Genomic DNA, 27,638 nt, shown 5'->3' with positions numbered 1-27,638 from the left:
TATTAAAACATTTACACAATTGCAAATAATGTATTTATAAAATGTATCAATTTGTTTTAACATAAAAAAATCTAAATATCCTTCCTCAAAAAAATGGCATACTTTTAAAATTTTATATTTTTTATTTAAAAACATATTTTATGCCATTACATATCCTCATTAAAATATATGTATATTTATTATGATAAAAATACATTTTAATATTCAAAATATTAATGTGCATATTTTAAAATAATTGCCTTACAATTAAAATTGCAAATATACTTTTTTAAATCTCTCCACCCTTATCTCCTGAAAACCCAATAGCCCTGTACTAAAAAAAATCACAATTAAATATATACATAACTAACAGAAGCCAGTCAGGCAAACCTTTACATTCCTTGGTACAAGCAGAAAGCAGGTCACACCTCAGTCCTCTCTTCGAGCAGATCGTCCAGCATATCTTCTGTTTCTTTGGCTAGTAGCTATATCCTGAGAGGGTTGGTGGTGGAAAGCAGTTTTATAATAAACACTAGTCAATGGATGGTGACAACTCCCAAACCAATTAATTAATTCTGACAGGCTAGCCTGCCAATTCTTTCAGAGGTTCCTGCAAACAATGCCAGTGTACCATGCTCTGAGCGTTCCAAGAGTGTGGCACTCCTGTTCAGTATCTGGAGTTCCTGAACTTCGCTCATTGAAATGAGGATCCACCCTCCTAAACCTTCACTGAATAGTACTGGAAGAAGGTTCCCCATAAACTCTGAGTAGACACACAAAGGCTGAGGAGAACCTTTGTTCAAAAGCCTTCCTCAAACAATGCCCTGTTTAGTATTATCATGTCAAAATGCCAGGCCCCAACCTGGTCATTGTAGCGTGTGTGTTCCCATCCATGACCCTCTCCCACAATCAAAGATAAGTAGCCAGAAACTACTCCTCTCAGTCTTCCTGCCAGCAGACCCAGATCTATTGTCTCTGGACAGGGAGGTATTTCTCACTCAAAGGACTAAACATTATCAGGGCAGAAGAACCCAGTAGAAGTGTTTTACGTACTGACTAAGCTTCAGACATCATACAATAGGTTTTGTATAAAGCATCTTTCACTATATTTAACAAAAATTGACCTTCTACACTGAAGTGCATTTTCAATTAAATTAAAAAGTGATTGAAGAATGTCTGTAGCATTTTCCTAGCATTGCCTGGGCAAGAGTGAACATAGGCAGGTATGTAGCCAATGTTTAAAAATACATTTTCTATGTTTCAAAATTGTTTCTTTTCATGTGTGTTTGATGCACCCCAGCAGACTACAATTGTAGATCTAAATCCGACCTTTTTTTTCATAACAGAGTATATTGGCATATTTTCAGTAATGCGTCAACCCTTATGGTGCAAATACAGACATCATCATAACGTATACTTTTAAAATAATTCAATTTTATAACTAAAACAATCCTAATGTATTAGCATATAACCTTTACATATTTAGTAGTTAGATAAGATCCATAATTTGAAAGTCTTGTCACTGCGCATACATCACTTCTGTGCATCATATGACTGAATTTCGGAGTCAATAGTGTCCGCCATCGTTACTTGCCTTTGTAAGATCAGTCCCAGGTACTCTGCCCATCTTTGCCAAATTTTAGGATGTTTTTGTGCGGACCCTCGTGCCTGGAAAACCGGGATCTCCGATCCCATACAGAAGTCCATTCCATTTCTCCAGGCTCTACAAATAGGGGGTGTTTCCAATTTCCATGATCTAGCAATGTCTCGCTTGGCGATGGTGAGGCCGAGCCAATTGAGGTATCTCTTGTGTTTGTTACCACCAAACAGGGCCGGACTGGCCGTAGAAGGTACCGGGCATTTTCCCGGTGGGCCGCCAGGGTAGGGGCCGGTTGTGGGCCCCTGGAAGCCGTTTTTGTTACTGGGGCCAATATTATCGGACCCATGTAACAAAATAGGCCAAAACAGGCCCTGGTACATGGCTCGGCCACATGCCCCTCTACCCCACTAGGGAGGCCGGCCGAGCAGTGTGCCTAGGCCAGTTTACGTTCCCAGTCCGGCCCTGCCACCAATTGTGTCTGTAATGTGTAGTAGCATGAACCTCTGGGATCTAGGTAATTCCCATCCAAGTACGTCGGCTAGGCATGTCAGTACCCTCGACCAGAACCCATCCAGTGCCATGCATGTCCAAACTGTGTGTATGAAAGAGCCTTCTTCAATGTGACATTGTAGATACATGGGGGAGCCAATCAGGCCTCTACAGTGTGTGCCTTGTATATGCCCTATGTAAATATTTAAGTTGAATGAGTCGTAATCGGGCCTGTATGGCTGCACCCCGGGGAGACTCCAGTGCCTCAGTCCAATTGTCTGTGTCCAAGGGGCCGACACCGACCTACCAAGTGTCTTTGAGTGTCTCGAGGGTTGTGACGCTGTGAGTTATGAGGTATTGATATATTTAGGATAATTTGTGTTTGCCTGATCTCCCATGAGGAGTTTGCCCTTTAACGGATTAAATTCTGAGAGTGACTCGAGTTTAACTATGTGGGGTGGTAGCATGGCATAATTGTAGATATTTGTAAAACTGGGAGTTATGCATAGAGAACTCATCTTTCAGGGCCTAGAACGATTTGAGGACCGTGCCTCGGATGATATTGCTGAGTGTAGAGATTCCCATGCCATCCCATCCCAACCACGAAACTCCTGGTGTCCAACTAGTTGGGATAGGAAGTGATTATGCCATAATGAGGTTTCGCTAATGAGACGTCCCCACTATCCCATTCGTCGAAGAGACTGCCACCAGGAAAGGACCATTGCTCTGGTAGCAGGCAACATGGAATGGAGATTCGATTCGCTATAGAGAAAGGTCGTTCATTATCCAGTGTTCTGTTGCGTATGCCGGATGATCACTGGGACCATAACGCCAGTCATTTATTACCTGGAGGTGCGATGCTGCATAATAGGCCTGCATATCTGCCGCTGCAGTACATTGATTAAAAACAAGTCTGAAGCGCTACCCGGGATGCACCTCCCCCCATAAGATTTGTCCCAATATGAGATAGGGTGTGGGTAGTTCTATATGTGATAGAGTAGCTGAGGAAGGTAAACAATCTCAAAGATGGTGGACCTCCTGTATAGAGACAAGGAGAGTCCCACCCACAGCCGCTTGTTGGATCACACCTTTCTGGTAACAGAGCCCAGAATCCGGTCCCATGAAGTTTGGGGGTTCTAGGATAGAAAACCCAGAGATACAACAATCTGTGCATTGCCAGTTTAAGATTGTCAGCCCAGTTGTTGCACCCCAAAGTGCCCCGCAGGGGCCAGATAGTGGACTTCTGCAGGTTCAGATATAAACCTGAAGTTTCCCCAAAGATCTGCATGATCTGCAGTATTCTAGGGTCAGTTTTATAGGGATCTGTGAGGAAGAAAAGTATATCAGCAGCATTCAATGCTATACGATCTGATATTTCTGCCGTCCATTCAAACCACTGAACCAAAGCATCTCTCCGGACCCACACGGCCAGTGGCTCAAAGGCCAGCGCAAAAAGAAGAGGGGATAGCGGGCAACCCTGTCGCGTTCCCCGTCCAATTGAGAAAGGGGCCGAAACGCCGTTTACGACGCAAACAGTAGTTGTCAAGTCAGTGAATAGGAGTTTGACATACGCTATAACCTGTGGGCCAACATTATAACGTGGTAGGAGTGCAAATAGATTAGTCTAACTAATAGAGTCAAAGTCTTTGTCCATATCTGCCAATAGTAGGGGTAACGGTCTATCCAGGCCATCCACTGTTGCGATTGCATTGTAGGCCCACCGAATGTTGTGACGGGTAGAACGATGGAGCCCGCCTGATATAAATGAACAATGTCTGATAGATGTGGTATTAGCCGATTCACTGCAATTTTGGCAAGGATTTTTGCTCTGATGTTTAGGAGAGATATTGGGCGATAAGAGGAGTGTTGTTCAGGTGGTCTACCCAGCTTGGGAAAAACCACAATTTCAGCAGGCCGCCAGTCTGGTGGTAGTTGCGTCGTCTTGGCCGCCTCTTGAACAACATTGAGAAGATGAGGGCCCAATTGGAATATGAATGCTTTGTAAAACTCACTAGGATATCCATTGGAACTGGGGGCATGGCTCGCCCGCAACTCGGACACAGCTGTCATTATTTCTTCAAGGGCAATGGGGGTATCTAAAGAGTCCCGTGCGTTGTCAGGGATGGTACATGGTGGTATATCATTGAGGAAACTCTCGATCAGTGAAACATGTATAACCTCTCTGGGGCGATAAAGGTCCCCAAGCAAGAGTGCAAAGATATAAGCGATTTCTATTGGATCTGTAAGGGTCCCTCCCGATATATCCCGTATGAGGGGAAGGAAAGTAGATACTGTGGTCTGGTTACATAATCAATATTATAACTTTCTAGATTTATCACCCCACTGATAGATTCAACTCTGAGATGCCAGCCAGGTATGTTTGGCTTCTTCCATTAGTTTGCTCTGGTACTGTTGTTGAGTGAGTCTTAGCTTTCTGCGAGCGGTATGAGCTTCCCCATTTTGACAGCGTCTTTCGAGCATTGTTATTTGGGCTTCTAACTGGGATATTTCATGCGTCCGGAGCTTCCGCTCCACTACAGTGTAGCTAATATCAACCCTCCTTATTGTGGGTTTCATAGCTTCCCACAGTATCTCTGAAGAGAAGGCGGTGTCAATATAAAGGGCAAAGTATTCTGCCACAGCTTTTTGCATGTGGTCTCTATATTTATGATAGTGCAGGTGCCATGGGGACATCCTCCATCTAAATGGGCATCTGTTTGGGCCAATGATAAGTGTTGTCATAAATGGGGAGTGATCAGATATATACACAACAAACAATGAGAGTAGGGTCTGAGGGCGAGTTTACCGACCAACCAGGTGCATGCCCCAAAATACAGTATTATCACAACAGAAAACACCTGGGGGTCACAAAAAGGGTGGATCACAAAAACCATGCAACACAAAAGACACCAGTAAGTAAGCTTTGATAGTGAAATGCAGGCCGGGCTAAGGCTCAAGAGCAAATGGAGAAATAGTTCCCATCAGAAGCCACACTGTACCGCCCTTTTTCTCATCATCTGGGTTCTCCTTACCCAGGAGACTGAACGGCCGGTCAGATGTTACCGTAACCGATATGTGTGAGATAAGGGAGGTATAAGGTACAAAGAGTTAAAGTGGCTACTGTAGAGGCAGTGTTGTGGTGGGAAGAGTGTTAAGTGAGGGAAAAATATAAAATTAGGTGATCGGGTGGACGAACAACATTTATTAGTGTCTCCCAATCCCTAAAGTAAGAGTGATCAGATAGCCAACCAGGCAGGATTAAGGCCTCAGCTAGTCTCTGGGTGTGGTTCCCTGAATGAATAGTCGAGCCGAGAGAAGGTGTTGTGTACAGTAGAGTAATAGGTATAGACTGTGTCGAGTGGGTGGAGCGTCCTTCATGTATCAGCCCATCCCCCCATGTGTTCAAGGAAAGCAGTTTGGGTTCTTTTGATCTCTCTGCTGCCCCGGGTGGGTGCCCTCTATCGGCAGAGACATGCATCACATTGTTCCACTCACCACCTACAATTGCGAGGCATTCCGGCAGGTGTACCCAAATGTCAAATAGGCACACTCTATCAATGTTTGCGACAGTCGTAGGGGGCATAAATACTACCTATTTCTATGTGCTCTCCATATAGTGCCTAACCAAAAACATTTGGGGAGCACTCATACACATATACTTGTTTACTGGTTCCATAATTTCAAGCAAGTCAATTCATTACCCATCAGGCTCAGAGCAGGAACTGCATATGAAGGCACAAAATTACACCTCAGCAGCACCTGAAGACATAGAAGCACAGGGTGATATTTATTAACTCAATCAAGCTTAGCAATCAGTGGCCTCTAGAGTGAGCACTTAGGGCCTTATTTAGTTCTTGGCAGACAGGTTACTCCATCACAACGGTGAAGGGTATCCCATCCACCAAAGTATAAATCCCATAATAACCTATGGGATTTATATTTCGGGGGCGGGATATCCGTCACCGTTGTGATGGAGTAACCCATCCACCGAAATCTAAATATGGCCCTTAGTGCCAGCAGGTACAATTGACAGCCTTTATATGCAAAAACCACAGTTGATGGACAGAATGGAGAACAATGTCAAACATTCACCCCAGTACAGAGTTCTGGGCCTAAATCCATCGTTTTTTTGCACTCCACACCACCCCACTTCAGACATGGCCATATGCAAATCAGCCTTGACCCTGTGCCTCATGGGAACAGTCCAGCCTGAACTGCCAAGCCATGTCTTTCCTTAGACTGGAAAAAAGCATCCTAGGACCCGTTTCTGGCTATCAGCCATCTTCAGCCAGGATAGCTTGACTCCAGTGGTGTGGAGAGCATGGGACTCACGTCTGAGCATTCCCATCCCACTCCGGGTGACAAATGCAAAAACCACAGTTGATGGACAGAATGCAGAACAATGTCATACATTCACCCCAGGGCAGAGATCTGGGCCTCAATCCATCATTTTTTTACACTCCACACCACCCCAGGTCAGACATGGCCATATGCAAATCAGCCTTGACCCTGTGCCTCATGGGAACAATCCAGCCCGAACTGCCAAGCCATGTCTTTCCTGGACTGGAATAAAGCATCCTAGGACCGGTTTCGGGCTATCAGCTGTCTTCAGCCATTTTTTTTAATCAACCCGGGTGCAGTACCAACGAAACTGACATATAAGAATAAGAAAGAGGAAAGCAAACAAAACTTCCTTAGGAGAACATAAGCGCAAAAGAGAACCTGCTCAAAAGACGGAGAAGGTAGTGCCAGGAAGAAAATACAAACCTGGATATGATTTAAATGAACAAGTCCTGAAGAAGGTGCAAGATTATTTGAGGTACCGAAACGCCGCTTCGACAGTTTGTTCCTTTTGTATAATAAATATGATTTATATGTAGACTTGTGTAACAATGCTTAAACAGCATTTTTTTTAAAAATTTGAGTTTTTTGAAAGCTGACTACCAGCAAAGTCGAATGTGCACAAGATTGGTTTTATGAAATAATGTGTTATTATTTTTAAATTATTTGAATAAATGAATGATACTTTAAATTTTTGTGTAATGTTAATGTTAATGTTATGAAGATTTGTATAGCGCGCGGCTGCCCCAGCAAAGGGGTGTCCCGGCGCTGCGAACAGACAGTTAACAGTGAGATGGAGGCTCAAAAGAGACTATTGTTGAAAGAGGTGAGTTTTAACAGCCTTTCTGAAGGCTAGGAGATCCTGTATCCCACGGATAGCTTCAGGTAGACTATTCCATAACTTGGCCGCCAGGAAGCTGAAAGAGCGGCCGCCTACTCTGGCCAGTCTGGTGCGGGGGATGATCGCAAGATGCTGCCCCTCTGACCGGAGCGATCTCCTGGGGATGTAGTCTGACAGAAGCGGGCGAAGCATTGGGGGGGAGGAGGTTTTAAGGATTTTGAAGGCGAGGCACAATGCTTTGAACTGGACCTTTTTGCCCACCGGGAGCCAATGCAGTTTCTTCAAGGTTCCAGATACCGAGGAATGGCGCGGGAGACCTACCAGAGCTCTGGCAGCCGCATTCTGAACTCTCTGCAATCTAGTGATTTCAGCTAGATTAGCCCCCAATAGAAGGGAGCTGGCATAGTCCAGTCTAGAAAGGATGGACGCTTGGACGATTACTTGACGAGTGCGGCAGTCAAAGAACTTCAGAATGGGCCTGATGTTACGTAGGACGCCAAAACACGTGGCGGCAACTTTTTTTGTATGGTGCGTGAACTTTAGAGCAGAGTCCACCCAGACTCCCAAGTTTTTGACACATTCCTTAGGCATAGGGGGTGGGCCTAGGGCATCCGGCCACCAGTTGTCACCCCAGGACGAAGTGTTTTTGCCCAAGAGGAGGATCTCCGTTTTCCCGGCGTTTAGTTGAAGAAAATTCGCCGTCATCCAGTTGGTGATGTCAGTGAGTGTCTGTTTAAAGTGATGTGCCTCCAGACCACTGTTGTCATTAAGTGCCACCACCAACTGGGTATCGTCCGCATAGGATACCAATGCAAGTCCATTTCTTCTGGCCACCTCACCCAGGGGGCGGACATAAACATTGAACAGGGTAGGGCTCAGGGAAGAGCCTTGCGGCACTCCCTGTCCAATGTTATGTTCCTCAGAGATATAAGGGGGGGTAGAGACTCTAAAAGACCTGTTAGAAAGGAAGTCTCTAAACCATCCCAGAGCTGACCCTGTGATTCCAATTTCCTCCAGTCTCGTCAAGAGGACCTCGTGTGACACCGTATCGAAGGCAGCACTAAGGTCCAACAGGACCAGTGCTGCCGTACCGCCAGTGTCAAGAATGGTACGGAGGTCCTCTGAAACACTGAGCAAGGCGGTCTCAGTGCTATGACCAGCTCTAAACCTGTGCTGGGAGTCATCCAAGATGTTATTGGTGAGGAGGAAGTCTGACAGGATGTTGTTGACGTGTGCCTCGATGATTTTGGCAGGCCAGGGAAGCAGGGAGATGGGTCTGAAGTTCTCAGGAAGCAAGGGGTCTAGAGTGGGTTTTTTTAGAATGGGAGAAACCCAGGCCTGCTTCCACTTGGAGGGAACTTTGGCGGTCAAAAGGGACTGATTGATGATTTCTAGGATGTGCTCAGTGATAGATTCGTGGGCTTCAAGAAAGGTGTCCGGTTTAAGGGGATCTGCCGGGGAGCCTGATTTAATCTTTTTGCAGATTTTTTTGAAACTCTCTTGCTCAAGCGTAGATGCGTGTATGCAATGTTTTCTTGCTATCTTGTGGTCTGATACATATTAAGTTGTAAATTTAGTAACCTAGGCAATATTTAAATCCCTCTCACTGATGCAAACGCCCCCCCATGGGAATCCAGCATCACTAATCATTTGCCAAACTCAGGAGAAGGAGTTTTTTGTTTTCATATCATTTATAAGAAAGTCACGCATTGCAGTGAAGCAAGTCACCTTGAGGCGCTGAATGACAGGAAAAGGACAGGAATATGCCAGAATATGGTGCTATGGTGCATTTCTGTCATTTTCCCTGCACTGGTGCCCTGTTGACTGCCTAGTGCCAACGCAGGCACCCTTGCACCACGGTGCAAGGGTGCCTGTGTTGCATACTGGACTGTTTTTGTGCAGTAAGGGGCTCTTTCCTGCCAAAAACAATCCTGGGAGGCATATTCCTCTTTCTATGTGTGCTACAGATTGCACCACACATAGAAAGAGGAATAAACAAGGAGACATTTAGATATTTCTCCTTGTAATGTTATGCCTTCCCTGGAAAGGTGGACAAATTTTACGCATTCCCAGGTTTACAAGTTCTTGTAAATCTGGGAATGCGTCAAAAACCATGGGAGTTGCATGGGAACACCCACGTAACACCCATGGAACGCCTACCCAGTGCAGAGTAACACAACATAGCGATTTGTGCTGCATTGCATTACTCCATATTTTTGGAGCCACTCACAGCCATGCAAAGTGGAATTACGTGCATCAAAAATCTGTCTTAGATGTTTGCTTCACACATGTTTCACGTTGCGTGGTGCAAACACGATGCAAGCCTCTGATAAATATGCTTCTTAGTGTCCATGGCTGCCTCCAAAGACATAACTAGGGCAGTAGTGGGAGAATCCCAGGTCCCTGTATGTTTAGGTATGTTGGTAGTATAGCGCAACCGAGCAGTAATGTGTTCTCCTCAGCTGTTCTGCCAATAGAAAATGGCAACTGCACCCCCACATGCAGACTCCTAAAACAGCTGCACCAAAAAATACCCCCAAAGAGGAACTACTCTGTACGTCCTTAAAGACATTTATATCACTGAATAGCTATATTGTGTATGTGTATGGCACAATGACTAAAGGGGCAGTTGGAGCCGAACCCCAATAATCACCTGAACCCCAATAATGGGTCACTCCAAAGTTTTACCAAATAATTCGGCTCCAGAGTCCCCAATTATTCTAGTGGTTAGAGACTACACCACTCATCAGAAAACCACAATTTAGCAGAGTTCCACATAATATAATATTAAACAATACAGTATATAGTACAAATCATTCAAAAACTTAAAATGGTGGACCTTGATCCGGGATACATTCAAAACTGTCTGTTCAAGAATGTTCCTACTCTCTGTTTCATGGAAAGTCACCTCAGCACCCAAATATCCACTCCATTTATCACCCCTAAATTGAAATATATGAGTTCTCCCCTTAGATTCAGCGGCAAGAATCATTTTATAGGCCAAACTCATGTTGCCCTTACAAGTCAGGGTAATGAGAAACTCAAGAAAGTTAATCTACACACAGTTAAACTGTTCCACCTTCAGCTTCTGGAGTGCATTGTAGGATAACAATTTCTGTCCTCATACCGTTGTCCTATTGTATAGAGTTCTAAATTCCTCCAGTAACTGAGGAAACTATGATAAAAGAGAAAACAGCAGGTTTGGATTATACCCCAATAATGTGTATTGGTCAAGTCAAAAAGCTTTATTTCGATAAAATTTCATTATCATGAAAGCAAGTTTAAAAGAATTAATGATTGATAAAATGGATGACATATATCCAGTTAATAGCAACAAATATAACATTTGCTAGAATAAGTATAAGAAAAAATTAAACAGAATTTTTAAGCTTTCTGGCTCGAATAGCCCAAGCCCAGAATAAAAATTTAGCTAAGGCACAGGCATAGGGTACATAGCTGTCCGAAACAAGTATCCTGATTGCCACATCATGGCTCCTGGTTCCCAGTTGTCGGCACAAATTCTTCAGCCACACCCTTCTTGGTTTGGCATATTCATTACAGACAAATAGAAAATGGGCTAATGTCTCTGGGTGGGCTAGACATGAAGTGCATAGGTCAGTTTTGTGTAGACAGGAATTCCATGTTTTGGTAAAAGTGTTCAATGGCAAGGTACCCGTTCTAAATTTAAAATACAAAGATCGGGCAAACGGTTTCCCAATTGTATCTAAGTAGGGTTCACGCCTGGGAATGTCTTTAAACTTCAAAAAATCCTCAGTGAGCCTTCCAATGGATACGCGGGAGTGCCTTTGGGAGCAAATCCAATCCCGATATAAGTTTTTAAGTACTTGCTTTGGAGGAGAGGTTCTGCTTAACCAAAAGTCCAATAGGCCCAGGTTCGACAATAAGGATTTCATGTCTGTTAGCCATTTGACTCTGGCCCAATGTGGTGACGCCATTATTTCTTCCAGTCTTCTGGCGTAGGCACTAAGTTCCTCTACTCGCCAAATACGGGCCCATAATAAAAGAGGGCGAAAATTCGCAATTTCGCCAATCTGAGTGCAGCCAAAGTCCATAAATAAGGGTAAAAGTGGGGTACTTTGAGGGAGGGACATTATTTGTCTGCAGAAGTTATTCTCGGATTTTTGAAGAGCTTTTGTAGATGCGAAGCCCCAAAGTTCAGCTCCATAAAGTGCAGAACTGACACCCTTGGCGGCATAGATCTCTAGGACTGTTCCTATTGGTTTGAACGAACTGGAACGTTGCTCCCTCAATAGGGCACCTGTGATCCTTTTATGATTCAGCAGCATCTTATCTAAATGGGGAGACCAATCCATTTTGTCTGAGATGCGTATCCCTAAATAGTCAAATACTTTCACCCTTTCCAGGGGCTCAGTGTTTAAAATAGGGGGACGCACTTGCTGTTTAGGGGGGTTAAGGACAAGGTATTTTGTTTTGTTGGTATTTATAACCAATCCCCGATCAGTACAAAAGGACTGGAAGTTATCCAAGAGTTTCTGTAGTCCCATGGGCGTTTTAGAGATTAGGAGCGTGTCATCCGCGAAGAGGAGGGTCGGTATACGAACCCCCGCCAGCGATGGTTCGTCAGATGGAAATTTGAGTAAGTGCTCAACCACCCCATTAATATACAAAGAGAAAAGGGTGGGAGCCAGAACACATCCCTGGCGGACCCCTCTCTCGACCGGAATACAGCCCGTTTTCTCCCCTCCAGAGCCCCACCTAATTTGGGCAAAGCTGTGCTGATGGAGCCTGACTAATAGGGATAGTAGATACTGTGGGAGCCCCATGTTGGCCAGGACCCTCCACAGTAAGTCCCGAGGGACAAGGTCAAAGGCAGTCTTTAAATCGATAAATGCGAGATAAAGACTGCCCTTGCCTATCACTACCACCTTATAGTAAATCATCATAAGCCTAAAGGCCTGTTCTATCGTTCCAGTGCCTGCTCTAAAACCGGCCTGGAAATCGGTAAGTATTTTATTTTCATCTACCCAGTTAAGGATCCTGAGTAGAATAACTTTACCGACAACTTTTTGGGTTACATCTAGCAGGCTGATCGGCCTATAATTGGACGGGTCATCCCTTGGGCCTTTCTTGTAAATGGGAACCACCTCTGCCCCCTTCCATGATGCGGGAATGGGGGCACCCTTACAGATGGCAAGAAGAAGGGAGTGGATTAATTTGCCCCAAGTAACACCATCAGATTTTAACAGGTCCCCCGGAATGCCATCAGGTCCTGCAGCTTTTAGTGGAGTGATGGAATTAGTAGCATATTCTACCTCCTTCTGTGTGAATTCAGGATCACTGGGTAGAAGAATATAATTAATGTACGGAGAGGATTGAACAGACCCTCTCCCATTCAAATCATTATGACAGGAATAAAGTTTGGCAAAGTGGTCCTCCCATACCTGCCCTGAAATATTGCAGGTTACGAGGTCGCTATCCGATCTGTTCCGTACCCTTATGGTGTCCCAGAAGGATTTAGAGTCTTTTTTCATACTGGCTTCCTTAAGGGTTAGCCAGTAGGCATCCTCCCACTCCCTTTTAGCTACCTGTAGGGTCTTTTTATGGTCTCTTCTAGCAATTTGGATTAGTGGAGGGGACTTCCCTTTAACTGCCTCTATTAGGCGGGATTTGGCCTTCCTGCACGTTGCCGAATACCAATCATGTTTACCTTTAGTTTTTAGTAGAGATTTTTGTTTCCCTGAAGGCAATTGGACCCAAAAAAGGTCGCCTATGATTTTTACAGCAGCTTCGAATATGGCAGTGGCCTTGTCTGCCGCTATAGTTAGATCAATTGAGCCAATTTCAGCTTGCATGCTCTTAGCCACTTCATCTATTGCAGATAGTTTATCGGTATTGAGCATTATCTTACTCCACTTTAGACGCCTGCCACAGGTGGCAACAGTAATCCCCTGTTGGCGACTTAGAGGGACTGGGAATACTTCAGTAGGCCAAGGATTTTTTAAAGATAAGGAGAGTGGATTATGGTCGCTCTCTATGGTATTGGTGATAACCATGTCATGGACATGGCTCCAGAGGCCCCTATCCAGCAGAATGTAGTCAATCCGTGTGCTTTGACCAACTCTGTTGAATGTGGGAGCACCCTGGAGGTCAGATCGAGTGCGGCCGTTTGCAGCTCTTAGGCCAAACTCCAGTGTGAGTGCATTAGGTGGATTGCACTGCGAGTCCAGCGTTTAATGGGTGGGATAGAGAGGGTGGGGATTCCCCATCTGTTATCCTCTTCTCCTAGATCTGAAACTCCTTCTAGGGGGAGTGGTTCGTATGTACAATTAAAATCCCCTGCTACTAGGATATGCCCAAGTCCACTCTGCTCTCCTAACTGAGCCTCAAGCTCCATCATTGTAGGTGAAATACACCCATTTTTTGTTCCCCTGATATACACATTATAGAGGTCAACAATCATGCTTCCCCGTAGGCCCAATAGAGAAACACTTAGAATGTCCGGTGTTCTTGGCTTCTTAGTGATTATCCTACAATTAAGGAGTACACTTATCCAAATAATAAGCCCCCCCGATGGCCGCCCCTTCCCTACCTTAGATTTTATTGCTGGTGTAAAGATAGTGACATACCCCACCCGGTGTAATGGTTCGATGGCCCATGTCTCTTGGAATATACAAATTGTATGGGCATCGACCAGGGCATTCCACTCCGGAAGACCTAATTTCCTTGAAATCCCAGCAAGGTTCCAACTAAGGATTTTTAAATTGCCATCTGCTAAGATTCCGTCTGAGGTCACAGTGCATTGGGGATTAAATGGTTCACCGCTGTCCCTAATTAGTGAGGGTGATAGCACCTCTGAGTTTATAGGGAGAGATGTGCCCAGCACTGGATCATTCGTACTGTTGTTATCACTAAGGAGGTTAGTATCTAAACCTCCCTTGGGAGAAAGTCAATCAACCTCGTCCAATACACAGTGCCTATTTGGGTGGGCAAACTGTGTATAGGAAGGGTTGAAAGATAGAGATGGGGACGGATCCTGCCATGGCTGCTGCCATTGCTGATTAGTAAGTGATGGCTGAGGAAGTTGTTGCCACTGCTGGGTAGGTTGAGAAAAAGGAGGAGGTAAGGAGTGGAGAGGTTGTTGCCACTGTGGACCAGCATGAAGCGGGACAAAAGATGGGAAGTTAGGCGGTTGCTGCCAATGGTTAGAGGCATAATGGGGGGGACGTGCAAACCCTTGATTGCTTGGCCGATGAAAGTTGGGTCTTGTCGAGTTGGGGAGGAAGTAGGATAAGGGGAGTGGTTTGATCTGGGTGGCAGGACCGCTGTTAGGTGCATTACAGATAAAGGTCGCAGCCCCCACATCTCTAAAGTTGACAGTAATTACATCCCCTGATATTGTTTTCTTACTCCTTCCCACCCAATCCCCTCTACGCACAGTAAGAATTTCCCCACTCATACTACTGGGTAGTGGTCTATGTAATTGAAGCCACTGGGCACATTTATTTCTTAACTCTACATGAGTCTCTCTAACTCCTTCCTTCAGCGGGGGGACAGCAGTCAACACCACCACAAAAGGAGAAACTTCTGGTGGCAGGCTAATAGACTTAAAACGAGTCTGCCTTGGCTTGGGGGCTTCAGAGTTATTAGTAGAGTGAGGGCCTGGGGTGTTCGTGGGTTTCCCCTTGGGGTCCGTGGCTTGGGAAGTTGTAGATTTCGATCCAGCAGCGGGTTGCTGGACCGGTGAGGGGTTGCTCACTGCTTTTGGTGATAGTTGGGGAAGGTTATTCCCTGAGTGGGGAGGATGTGACACAGATTGTTCTTTGGAAGGCTGAAGGATTTTCGCCTTGTCAATTGTAGACTTAGTAACCTTAACTGGCGGGTGGGGGTTAGGTGGTGGTTCTCTGTGCCCTTGTTTCTGGACAGGCCCAGGCTCATTGATCTTATTGGGCCATTTGGTGTTAATGAGCGATGTTAGTCTATCCAGTTTGGAGATCAAGGGTTTGATTTGGGCCACTATTGTGGTTTCAAGATCATGCTTGAGGTCCGTGACCATATTTTTGACCCAGCATGGGATGCCAGGCGTTGTTTGCGGAGTAGGTGTCACCAAATTGTGATTGCTAGCTTTGGCTTTGGTCTTCTCCTTGAGTTTAGGCTCCTTGGTTTTGGGCTTAGTTACTACTTTTGTAGGAATACAAGTAACCTTTCCCCTAGAATCACTGGGCACATAAGGGGTCGACTTGGAAGTTAGCCCATCCAGGCCTGTCTCCGCTTCTCCGGGTGTCCGACAGGCTTCTAGATCTGGGGTCGCCTCCAGATCCACGAAGGACGGGTCAGACTCTGAGCAGGTAACTGACAGGTCGACGGCACTCGGTACTGTAACAGTGCCCATAGTGGTCAGGGGCAAGGGCAAGGAGCAATTATTCGAAGCTTGCTGGGAGGGTGAATTTGCATTTACAAGGGAACCCAGGGAAGAGCGTTTGGCATGCATGAGGTCCAGGGAGACTCTTTTCTCTAGGAGTACAATGCTCTTGTCGATTGTCTCGGTTACTCGTGAGATAAAGAGGTCAATGGGGCCAGTCACTTGAGCTACCTCCGCAGCTTTTTTGGTACAGCTTCTTGTTTTATGCCGCATGGTTCGCTTTCACAATAAACAGGCTATACCAGGTGTTAGGTGTCTGTGGCTTCACGGAGGGCTGAGTAACAATCGTCCTACCTGATAGGTGGTCTCAGGGCGATGCGACAGGGTTTCAGGGCCTAGGCCGTCCTCTGCCGTCCTTGAACGGCCTTAAACGGCCCGCTCTTTGCCCGGTCTTTGCCCCGGTGGCCGCCCCGCGCGCGTCCCGCGTGCGCGTTGGGGCTGCACAAGTTTATAGGATGAGCAAGAGAGGTGGAGGGGGCGGGAAGAGGACCAGCTGCGGCCGATCAGCGCCGCGCTGCACGCTGGTCCTCGCAGTCCCGCCTCGAGGAGAAGGGTTGATTTTCACTCTCTCAAATCGCGTTGGTGCTCCTGTGCACTCCAAGGTGACTTTGGGCAATTTGGTCAGATAAAGTCTTGCCTTCGAGCGGCACCCGCGGAGCGGGGGCCGCGAGGCGTGGAGGTTTTGGCAGGCGCTGAACACAGGGATGAAAGGCGGAGCAAGAGGCAGGCAGCACTCACGATGTCCAAAAGGCAGAACCCACGCTCCTGTCACACCGCTTGGTCTTTATCGGTGGAGCGGGCGGGAAGAGGACCAGCTGCGGCCGATCAGCGCCGCGCTGCACGCTGGTCCTCGCAGTCCCGCCTCGAGGAGAAGGGTTGATTTTCACTCTCTCAAATCGCGTTGGTGCTCCTGTGCACTCCAAGGTGACTTTGGGCAATTTGGTCAGATAAAGTCTTGCCTTCGAGCGGCTCCCGCGGAGCGGGGGCCGCGAGGCGTGGAGGTTTTGGCAGGCGCTGAACACAGGGATGAAAGGCGGAGCAAGAGGCAGGCAGCACTCACGACGTCCAAAAGGCAGAACCCACGCTCCTGTCACACCGCTTGGTCTTTATCGGTGGAGCGGGCGGGAAGAGGACCAGCTGCGGCCGATCAGCGCCGCGCTGCACGCTGGTCCTCGCAGTCCCGCCTCGAGGAGAAGGGTTGATTTTCACTCTCTCAAATCGCGTTGGTGCTCCTGTGCACTCCAAGGTGACTTTGGGCAATTTGGTCAGATAAAGTCTTGCCTTCGAGCGGCACCCGCGGAGCGGGGGCCGCGAGGCGTGGAGGTTTTGGCAGGCGCTGAACACAGGGATGAAAGGCGGAGCAAGAGGCAGGCAGCACTCACGACGTCCAAAAGGCAGAACCCACGCTCCTGTCACACCGCTTGGTCTTTATTGGTGGAGGGGGCGGGAAGAGGACCAGCTGCGGCCGATCAGCGCCGCGCTGCACGCTGGTCCTCGCAGTCCCGCCTCGAGGAGAAGGGTTGATTTTCACTCTCTCAAATCGCGTTGGTGCTCCTGTGCACTCCAAGGTGACTTTGGGCAATTTGGTCAGATAAAGTCTTGCCTTCGAGCGGCTCCCGCGGAGCGGGGGCCGCGAGGCGCGGAGGTTTTGGCAGGCGCTGAACACAGGGATGAAAGGCGGAGCAAGAGGCAGGCAGCACTCACGACGTCCAAAAGGCAGAACTAAATGGCTGGTGGGCCAATGCGTCACTACCGTTACTTTATGCTGCAGGGCAGTATCTTACAATGTATGGACTACTTTGTTGTTGCCTGGTGCCTCCTCTCATGCCCGGACAGGACCAGGATGCACCTGGGCCCGCAGTACTTCTCTGTGGAGTCTGGAGTGTTCTTCGCTCCACGGACCAGGTCGAGCCGGCCTCAGCCAGAGTGTCTCAATACTGCAAGCAGTGCGCCGGCCCGCCTCTGCTCTTTCCTGGGCGTTAGCGCTTCCAGCTCAGAATTGCTCTCTTTTAAGCCAACTTTGGGGCAGTTTGTGGGTGCGGCGCTGAGAGGACGAAGCAAGAGCTAGCTGTCGTTCTGGGGCTTCTGAACCCGTAGTTGGGCGTTTGGTGCAGTCTTGCACTGAGTGCCGGGGTTAGGATCCCTCCCGCTGCTCGCACTGGTGCTGTTGGGAAGTTTGGGACTGAGTGCTGGGGACCGGAAGCACTCAGGTTATAAGGACCCATACCTTGAAATAGTTTTTATAGGAAGGTCCATATTTGATGATAGACCTATAGGGGGGTAACAGCCATCACAAAGCAACTTTTACTACGCGTTGCTACTACATCACATCATGTTACAACTCGTAGTAAAACCTACTAGGCATTCCATTACATCGCATGCGCTTTTACAATGCATGCGATGTAATGGCTATCTACGTTGTTGTGAGGAAACTGAGGCTGTTTCCTCACAATGACTACACCACTGTGAAGCAGGAAGCAGGAACCAGGAGCAGGGACGGCGACGCTGGTATCACGAGGAAAGAGGTAAGGCTGATTGGGTTAGAGGTAGTGTAGGGGTAGTGTAGGGGTGGGAGTAGTGTGGGAGAAGTGTTGGTAGTGTTGTAGTGTCGTAGTGTTTTAGGGTTTAGGGTAGTGTAGGGGTGTGAGTTGTGTGGGTAATGGTTTAGGGTAGTGTTGTAGTGTCATAGTGTTTTAGGGTTTAGGGTAGTGTAGGGGTGGGAGTAGTGTTGTGTTGTAGTGTTTGTTAGGGGTAGTCTAGGGGTGGGAGTAGTGTGGGTAGTGTTGTAGTGTCGTAGTGTTTTAGGGTTTAGGGTAGTGTAGAGGTGGGAGTAGTGTGGGTAGTGGTTTAGGGTAGTGTTGTAGTGTTGTAGTGTTTTAGGGTTTAGGGTAGTGTAGGGGTGGCTGTAGTGTTGTCGTGTTTGTATTGTGTAGTGTTTTAGGATTTAGGGTAGTGTAGTACTGTAGTGTTTTAGGGTTTAGGGTAGTGTTTTAGTGTAGTGTTTTAGGGTTTAGGGTAGTGTTGTAGTGTTTGTGTAGTTAAGTGTTTTAGGGTTAAGGGTAGTGTAGGGGTGGAAGTAGTGTGGGTAGGGGTTTAGGGTAGTGTAGTAGTGTTTGTGTAGTGTAGTGGATTAGGGTTTATTGTAGTATTGTAGCGTTTATATAGTGTAGTGTTTTAGGCATTAGGGTAGTGTAGTAGAGTAGTGTTTTTGGGTTTAGGGTAGTGTTGTAGTATTTGAGTAGTGTACTGCATTAGGGTTTAGGGTAGTGTTTGTGTAGTGTAGTGTTTTAGGGTTTTGCGTAGTGTTGTGTTTCAGTAGTGTTTTAGGGTAGGGTAGTGTTGTAGTGTTTGTGTAGTGTTGTGTTATAGGGTTTAGGGTAGTGCTGTAGTGTTTGTGTAGTGTAGTGTTTTACGATTTAGGGTAGTGTTGTAGTGTTTGTGTAGTGTAGTGTTTCAGGGTTTAGGGTAGTGTTGTAGTGTAGTGTTTTAGGGTAGTGCCGGGGGGGTTGTGCAGGGTAGTGTAGTGTTATTGCAAGGAGAGGACTGGTGGTCGGGAGGGTTGTGTAGGGGTAGGGTTGTCACTTACCTTGCAAACTTTAACCACGAGTATAGTTTTACCACGCATGCCTTTGCGTTGTAATGGCATGCGGGGTAAAGTCATACTCGTGGTAAAATTTTGCGTTGTAATGGCATGTCGTTGTCATTGACATCACGTAGTAATACCTGCGTTGTAATGTCACACGTAGTATTAGTATGCGATGTAATGACATACAACCCCGATAGGGACTTAAATGTTGCCCTTTCGAAATAAATCATATCTATAAAGCCAAAACATGGCTTAATGTCCACCCCCAAGGTAGGTAATCAAAGAAGATTGATCCCAATGGCCAAAATCCCCTACCTAATGCCATAGTAAGACAAAAGACAAAGCTGGGCAGGTAATAGACTCGTATTGCTGGTAAGGACCTTCCTTTCTATCCCAAGATAATTGAAGATAATGTATGCTGCATCGTGGTTTTTTGTAATTCCATAAAAACGTTTGCCAAAGGTCATTGATTTTATTTAAAAAAATCTTAGGAAGGTTTAGCCATATACACTGAAATAAGTACAAATTCAGAGGGAGAATGACAATTTTTATAATACTACACCTCCCAATAAGCCACAAATACAGTGTATTGCATTTGTTAAAAACCTCTATGGATTGACTGTAAACTCCGCCATAATTTAAATCAATTACCTCCTCTGGCCCCATAGTCAACTCAAACCATAGGTAAGTTGCAGAATGTATCTTCCTCTTATCAAGATCCAGCGTGGAAACATTTGAAGTAACTTGGGTCTTATCAGAGTTAAGCTTAAAAACAGAAACATAACCAAACTCTGTCACCAGTGAATCTACCGCACTCAACGCTGCAGCCAGGGAGGATGTCAGGATAGCAACATCATCAGCGTAGGCAAGAGCTTTAAGCTCTTTGTGATGCACAGGTGATGAGCTGATGGAGTCCGCAAGTTTCAAAGCCTACATATAGGGTTCATGCTACAGTGCAAAATGTTGTGGTAATAGGGGGCACCACTGCCAGGTGCCTCTAGTAATTTCAATAGGGCCAGTTGATTTTCCACCACATGAGAGCTATACAGTTAGACTCTGTTACAGTAGTGTAACCCTAGAGATAAAACCTGGGCCAAACCTTGAGGCAGTCATAATGGCCCAAAGGAACTGCCAGGAGAGTAGACCTGGTCAAATGCCTTTTCACCTTCCAACATGATCATCCCTATGGAGGCCACCACATGAGAGCCTTATAGTAAAACTCTGTTACAGTAGGGTAACCCTAGAGATACAACCTGGGCCAAACCTTAAGCCAGTCATATCGGCCTAGAGGAACTGCCAGGAGACCTGGTCAAATGCCTTTTCGCCTTCCAAAATGATCATCCCTATGAGGGCCTCTTACACAGACGCTACCTCCAAGGCGGTTATAGCAGTATTAACATGAAAAGTTGTATCACATCCCAGAATAAACTCATGTTGTGTAGGGTCAACCAGGTAAGAGAACACTGCAGATAATCCATTGGTCAATATCCTTGTGTAGATCTTCAAATCTGCATTAATCAGAGATATTGGCCATAGGCAGAGGGGAGATACTGATTGGCTGGGAGAGCAGGCTGTTTCCACTCCTACTCCCCCTGTCAGACGCCGCCAGCAGCGAGGAGCTGCCACCGAGGCTTCTCGGAGTTTGGAGTTTTTGGATATTTTTGGAGCCCTGGTGTGCTGTTTCTTCAATCCACAGATTTAAAGCAATATTGAGAAACATTTTCGCTCTGTAACATACAGAGCCTCTTATGAAATAGAAAAATCTCTTTTGAGGCACCTGAGACAGCGTGGAAGGCGGATTACAGCCAGCTGCCCGGGTTATTTATTTATTTTTTTACTCTGCCACAGGAGGGCTGCAAGAGGGGGTAAGTGGCATTTTTCTTGCTCACTTGTCTTTGTTGTCTTGGCTGAGGGTCGCTGGGAAGATCCCATTTAGCTGACGTTTAACTGTTTCACTGTTTTTGTCAAGAGTTCTGGGCAGCTTTTTCAGCAGCTATTGGTAGAGGGGCACTGCAAGAAAGACACTATGAGGAAATTGGCCAAGGGGGCAAAAGCAACAACCCCGATCGCATCACTGATTCTGGCACAAAAAGTCAAAAAGCGTGCAGCTCTAGCCACGGCGCGGATGAATCATGCAGCAGCATTCCGGCAGGACCTTCCTCCTTCATCTGAGCTTGTGGGGGAGGGGAGTGCTGATGCGGCCCAACAGGACCAATTTGAGGCAGAGATGGTTGACCTGGATTCCCCTATTAGCCCCAGTGAGATAGCTTCCTTAAGGGCGGATTTACAGGCTTCCGCCGCTTCCACCAAAGAGACTTTGACCCCCGTAAGGCAGCGGGCAAAAATCTCGGGCCAAAAAATACCCTATTTTTATCAAAGCCAAGCAAGAGGGACCTTTGATTGAGGCAAATGTAATGCAGGAGATGGAATGGGAGGATCTTTCAGTAGTAGATAACTTGCTGGTTACCGGCCCAGAATCTCTGGTCTCCAAGTCTGGTAGTCATCTCCCTCTTCCCCTAAATCCATCAGCTGAGATAGAGCCCATGCTGCTTTTATTGCTGGTGGTCGCAGATGTGTCTTTGTGGCCTCACCAGTTGTCCTTGACTCGATGGGTCCAGAGTGGTCCCAGGCAGAGGATAGGTCAAACACTATCCAGATGTTGCCCCCGCAAGGTGGTGGCTCCTTTACTATGCAATGGGACGCTAAGAGCCTCCTCAATTTAATTTTGGAAGAGATTTGTGAACTAAAGGATTCCCAATCTATTGAGATTGCTCCAATAAACGCCAGCTTGATGAAGATTGAGAAATTCATGGCGCAGGTCCCGGCACGGCTCCTTGAGGCTGAAACTCGGATCTCCCAATTAGAAGATCAAATGTCATCTCTAAATCCTAAAGTGACTACTTTCCAGTCCCAGAGAGCTTCATGGGAAATGAAGCTGGAGGAATTGGAGAACCACCCCAGATGCTCAAATCTACGAATCCTGGGCATTCCGGAGGGTTTAGAGGGACAGCTTATACTACAATGGGTTGACTCTTTCATAAAGAAAAATGTCCTTCCAGACTTCAAGGGGGATCTGACAATAATGAGAGCCCACCCGGTCCCCGTACATCTTCCTGCTAATGCAAAGTTCCCCCAGACGATTCTGGTTAACTTTGGCAATTTTAGGGTCAAGGAGCAGATCGTGTCTAGAGCAATCAGGCAAAGACAGTTTTCCTCGGCAGCCTCCGCTGCAAAAAGGCGGAAAGAATTTGTAAAAATGCTTCAATTGTTTAAAGCTCAAGGGGCACAAGCCTTGACAGCTCATCAGAGCAAGCTCAAAGTGTTAGTCAAGGGCAAATTTCATATTTTTTGTGATGTTGCAGAGGCACAGGGTTTACTAGAAGAGATTTCGGCAGAGAAACCCTAGGGGCTGGAAGCAAGTATTTGGTCGACATATTGGGTGGTATGCATTATTGGGTTAGGAATGGCTTATTCATCTCTTGAGGATTGTATTATTATATGACTTTTTACACAGGTGAAATGTTAAGGTGTCAGCATCTGGCATAGAAGTGAAATGATAGTAAAAGGCGGTTAAGAATTCAGGTTTTGTAAGGTAGGAAAGGGGAAGTGAGGGTAGGGGGAGGGCTTTATTCAGCTCCACTAGGCTCCAAGTCAGCGTGCCTGTAGAAGGGTGGGTGGGTGGGACAGGTTGTCAACCATGGGTCAGGGACGGCCATCTGCCCGGGCGACAATGGATCAAGGGCCAAGGGTTGGGTGGGGAGCATGGGGGAAAAAATGAAATCCATATTTTAGATTCATACTCATTTGTTGATGATTATGCTAATTGTTATGTAGAGCAAGAAAGATGAACCTGTCATCTCCGTTAGATCTGGGCGGGAGGCTTCTCTCAGTTTTGCCAAAAGGAATATTTTTTGATCATGGGGATATTCAGAAATTCACTCTTTTTTGCAATTGCTGATAATGAAATAGTTAAAGTAGTGTCATTCAATATCAATGGACTCAATAAGAAAGGGAAAATGTGGGCTATTGAAACTTGGATTAAAACAGAGAACCCCTCAGTTATTCTAATACAAGAAACCCACATACCAGCAGGGAAAATTTCTGAGTTTGCAATGTTCAGATCCTGGGCAGTTTATAGGGGTTACTCTTCATCCTCAGTAGCACATAGGGGGACGGTGATTTTTTCAACAAACAATTTCAGGCAGAGGTGGTTAACTCGGCAAGCGATCAAAGTGGTAGAGGGTGCTGGGTCACTTGAAACGTAGATCATCGCCCTCTGACATTTGCTAGTATATACGCCCCAGTCGAGGATAATCCCCTCCCCTATGAGGAACTTTTCCAATCTTTAATCCAAGTTCCGGGAGATTTAATCGTGGGTGGCGATTTTAATTTGTTATTGAATCCCAGGATCGATTCCTCAGCTAAATTAAAAAGTCAGTTAAAATAAAAAACCCTTAAAACTATACACAGCTATATCTCAATGCTGGATATTATTGACCCCTGGCGATCTGCATTTCCTAATGAAATTGCCTACACCTGTTTTTCCGGGAGATTCCATACTTTTTCACGCATTGACTTTTTTCTTATTTCCAGGAATTTGTTTTTTTTGAAGCAGAACATTTTTCAAAATGGATTCTCTGACCATGCATTGGTGGTTTTGGAGTTAACATTAGGTAAAAGTAGGGCAGTCAATAAAAGGTGGATGTTAAACCGTCAATATTTGCTGGAAAAGGACTGGGTATCTTCCAGTAAATCACAAATTTCAGAGTTTTTTGAGCGTAATCTTGGCTCCGCCCCATCCCATGTGGTTTGGGATTCATTCAAAGCCTTTTGCAGAAAATTCAAGAAAAAGGAAGGGTGAAAAACAGTTTATAGAGCAAAAAGTGCAAGAATCTTTTGATAGGTTTCTCTCTAATCCCTCTGTCCTGAATAAACACCAGTGGGTTCAGGCTAAGCGTAACCTGACTGAAGTACATAATGCCAAAAGCGACAGCCTTTTTCAGCAGGTTAGGCAAAAGACCTACAAAGAAAGCAATTATACCAGGAGATTTTTAGCTTGGCAGGTGAGGGAACGGGCCGCAAGCAATCAAATATTGGCTTTGAGATGCCCTACCTCAAGCACTCGTACGGAGGATTCGGAAGAAATAGGAGAGATAATGGCCCAGCATTATAGGAAGATCTATGGCCAGCAATCATCAGTTTATATCTCAGCATTGGAAGATTGCTTGCCGGAACACGAAGTACCGGGACTATCTGAGGAAGATAAAGGGTATATGATGGAGCCTTTTACAAAAGATAAGTTATGGGAGGTCATCAAAAATCTTCCAAATGGCAAAGCCTGTGGCCCAGATGGTTTACCAGGGGAATTTTTTAAAAACATTCTTTGGGGTAATTGGGGATTCTTTACTATTAGTTATAAACCCAATTTTTGAGGCTGGGCCCATCCCTTCGTCATTTCGCGAAGGAAGTGTAGTCAGTTTTAAAAAAAAGGTAAAACCAGCGAAGACCACAATTTATATCGTCCTATCATGCTCTTAAACTCTGATTGCAAAATAATCACTAAACTTTTAGCAAATCGTTTTAATGGTATTGCCTCTTATTTAATCCATCAGGATCAGAATGGTTTTATTGCTGGAAGGCAGCTTGGCATGAACACGCACTTTTTGGTGGAGGCACCTGACTATTTTGATACCCAGAAGATACCAGCCTTGGTGCTGCTTTTAGACGCCGAAAAGGCTTTTGATTTGGTGATTTGGTAGTCTTTATTTTATATCCTGGGTAAATTTGGCATCCCCTCTAAAATTACGGGGTTGGTCAAAAAGCTATATTTGAATGCCAAGGCTAATATTATTATTAATGCAGCCAGTGCCGGACAAGTAAAAGTTAAAAGAGGAACTAGACAGGGATTTCTGCTTTCCCCAGGTTTATTTGCCTTTTTTATTGAGCCGCTTGCGATAGCCATTAGGTACAACAGGGATATTTGCCCCCCACTTCCAAATCTGGATAAAATTAAATTATACGCGGACGACATCATGCTGATCATAAAACCAGAGAAGGATGTGCAGGCAGCGGCCTTCCAGATTTTTGCACGATATGAGGAATTCGGAGGGTATAAAATTAACAACAAAAGAACTGAAGTCTTACTTTGCGGTGGTGGGACATCTAGGGATTTACACCCCAATATTATCTCATGTTTGAATGCAAATCCGAAGAGGTATTTAGGGGTGTATTTCTCACCCTTAGTCTCGGATTTGTATGAGTTAAATTATATCCCACTACTTCCAAAAGTTCAAGATTTACTTACCCGTTTGCATCTTCTTCCATTATCCATTCTAGGCAGGGTGGCACTGATTAAAAGGTCAGTGCTGCCACTTTTTAACTTTCTCTTTTCAGCTATTCCTGTGTTTTAGTTAATTCCTTTTTTAAGAGACTAGAGTCCATGTTTACATAATTTCTCTGGGGCAAAAAGGTCGCCCGCATTGCACTTAGCACTTTAATTGAGGAGCGGGCAATCGGTGGGTTAGCTCTTCCCAATTTGAAGGATTATTATTACACATATTTTGCACAATGTATGTCTAGATTTAAGCAAGGTTCACATTCGGGTTTTTTTGTAAATTTTTTATAATTTTAATTCGTAAAGAGAATCAGATCCATTGCCCACTATCAATTTTCAGATCTCCTAAGTTAGTACGATATAAGTCTCTACATTGGTTTTACTTTAAACGGCAGGCTTTTTATAAAAGATATTCTATCCCAGTAATTAATAGTCCCACTCCCATAGCAGGTATTTTTTCCTCTACAGGAATTAAAGATTCATCCACCATCAGTCAAATTTGGATTAAGGCAGGGTTTTTGAAAGTCTCGGATTTCCTGCAGAATGACAGGTGGTTGAGTATCGAGGAAATATCTTGCTTAACCCATAGCAATGTTCTCCTCCTAGAGTCATATAATGCTTTAAAGAAGTTTTGTATCAGTCTGGACTTAGTCCAGATTAGCAATCAGAAAAACCTAGTCTATGACCTAGTCGAAGATATGGCTAAAAAAAAACGGGGGTTTGGAGAAAGCGTCTTGCCTCAGTTAAGGGGATGGATTTAAATCTAAAGCTATAACTAAATGGAGAAAATATGAGGAGTTTGAAATCAATGCAAATATGTGGTGTACAATAAATAAATACAATTTTAGCACGCTCAGGGGGGCCAATTGGCAATGGATGCTTTTTTTCAGTAAATGGCTACTGTATAGAACCCAAGCTTTATAGCTAAAGCCTATCCAAATCAATCAGGGCAGTGTTTTCGGTGCCACAATCATCCATCTGCCAAATTGGATACACATAATTTCACAGTGTCCCCGAGTCCAGAAATTTTGGACTGACATTTTCGACTATTTGACGTATATTAGTTAGTGGTCCCAATGCATTGCTTACAGTTCTTGGTTATGACCCAGATCTCTGCCAACCTGATAAAACAATTAAACTTCTCTATATTGGCATGGCAGTTGCCAGGTCACTTTTGCTTCAAAGGTGGCGATCAGATTTAGTACCATCTAAATATGAATGGATCTGGAAAATGGACCAGGTCAAAAAAAGCGAACAAGCATATGCCTTAAGAACGGGTGGGCTGAAGAAGTTTGACAAGATCTGGGCAGAGTTTTTTAATGGGGATGCCTAAATCGAATTTTGTATTCTTATAGGGTTTACGCTCTAAGAAGGAAAGATCTGAGAATATGTTTAAAATGGATGGGATTAGGGGGCATTTGACGATATTATAGGGCATAGGTGTTTTTAGCTATTGGATTTGATTCGCTGCTGCTGATTTAAGAGTTCGATGAACTCCTGTTTAAATGTTTATGTTATATTTTAATTCCTGCAAATCCGATGATATTGATGAATGTTGATGCATTTATGTCAACATTTGGATGTATGAATTTTAAGATGCTAATTTATGTGATATATGGATTTCAAAAAAATATATATATTTTTAAAAATCTGAGATATTGGCCGATAGGAAACACAGCATTGCAAAATGTATCTTCCTCCTATCAAGATCCAGCGTGGAAACATTTGAGGTAACTTGGGTCCTATCAGAGTTAAGCTTAAAACCAGAGACCCAACCAAACTCTGTCACCAGTGACGCTGCAGCCAGGGAGGATGTCAGGATAGCAACACCATCAGCATAGGCAAGGGCTTTAAGCTCTATGTGATGCAGATGTGATGAGCTGATGGAGTCCGCAAGTTTCAAAGCCTGTATATAGAGTTCATGATACAGTACAAAATGTTGTGGTAATAGAGGACACCACTACCAGGTGCCTTTAGTAATTTCAATAAGTCCAGTTGATTTGCCACCACATGAGAGCCTTATAGTTAAACTCTGTTAGGGTAACCCTAGATATAAAACCTGGGCCA

The sequence above is a fragment of the Lissotriton vulgaris genome, chromosome 10, assembly GCF_964263255.1.
Source record: "Lissotriton vulgaris chromosome 10, aLisVul1.2, whole genome shotgun sequence".
Lineage (NCBI taxonomy): Eukaryota > Metazoa > Chordata > Amphibia > Caudata > Salamandridae > Lissotriton > Lissotriton vulgaris.
This window is presented reverse-complemented; position numbering follows the sequence as displayed.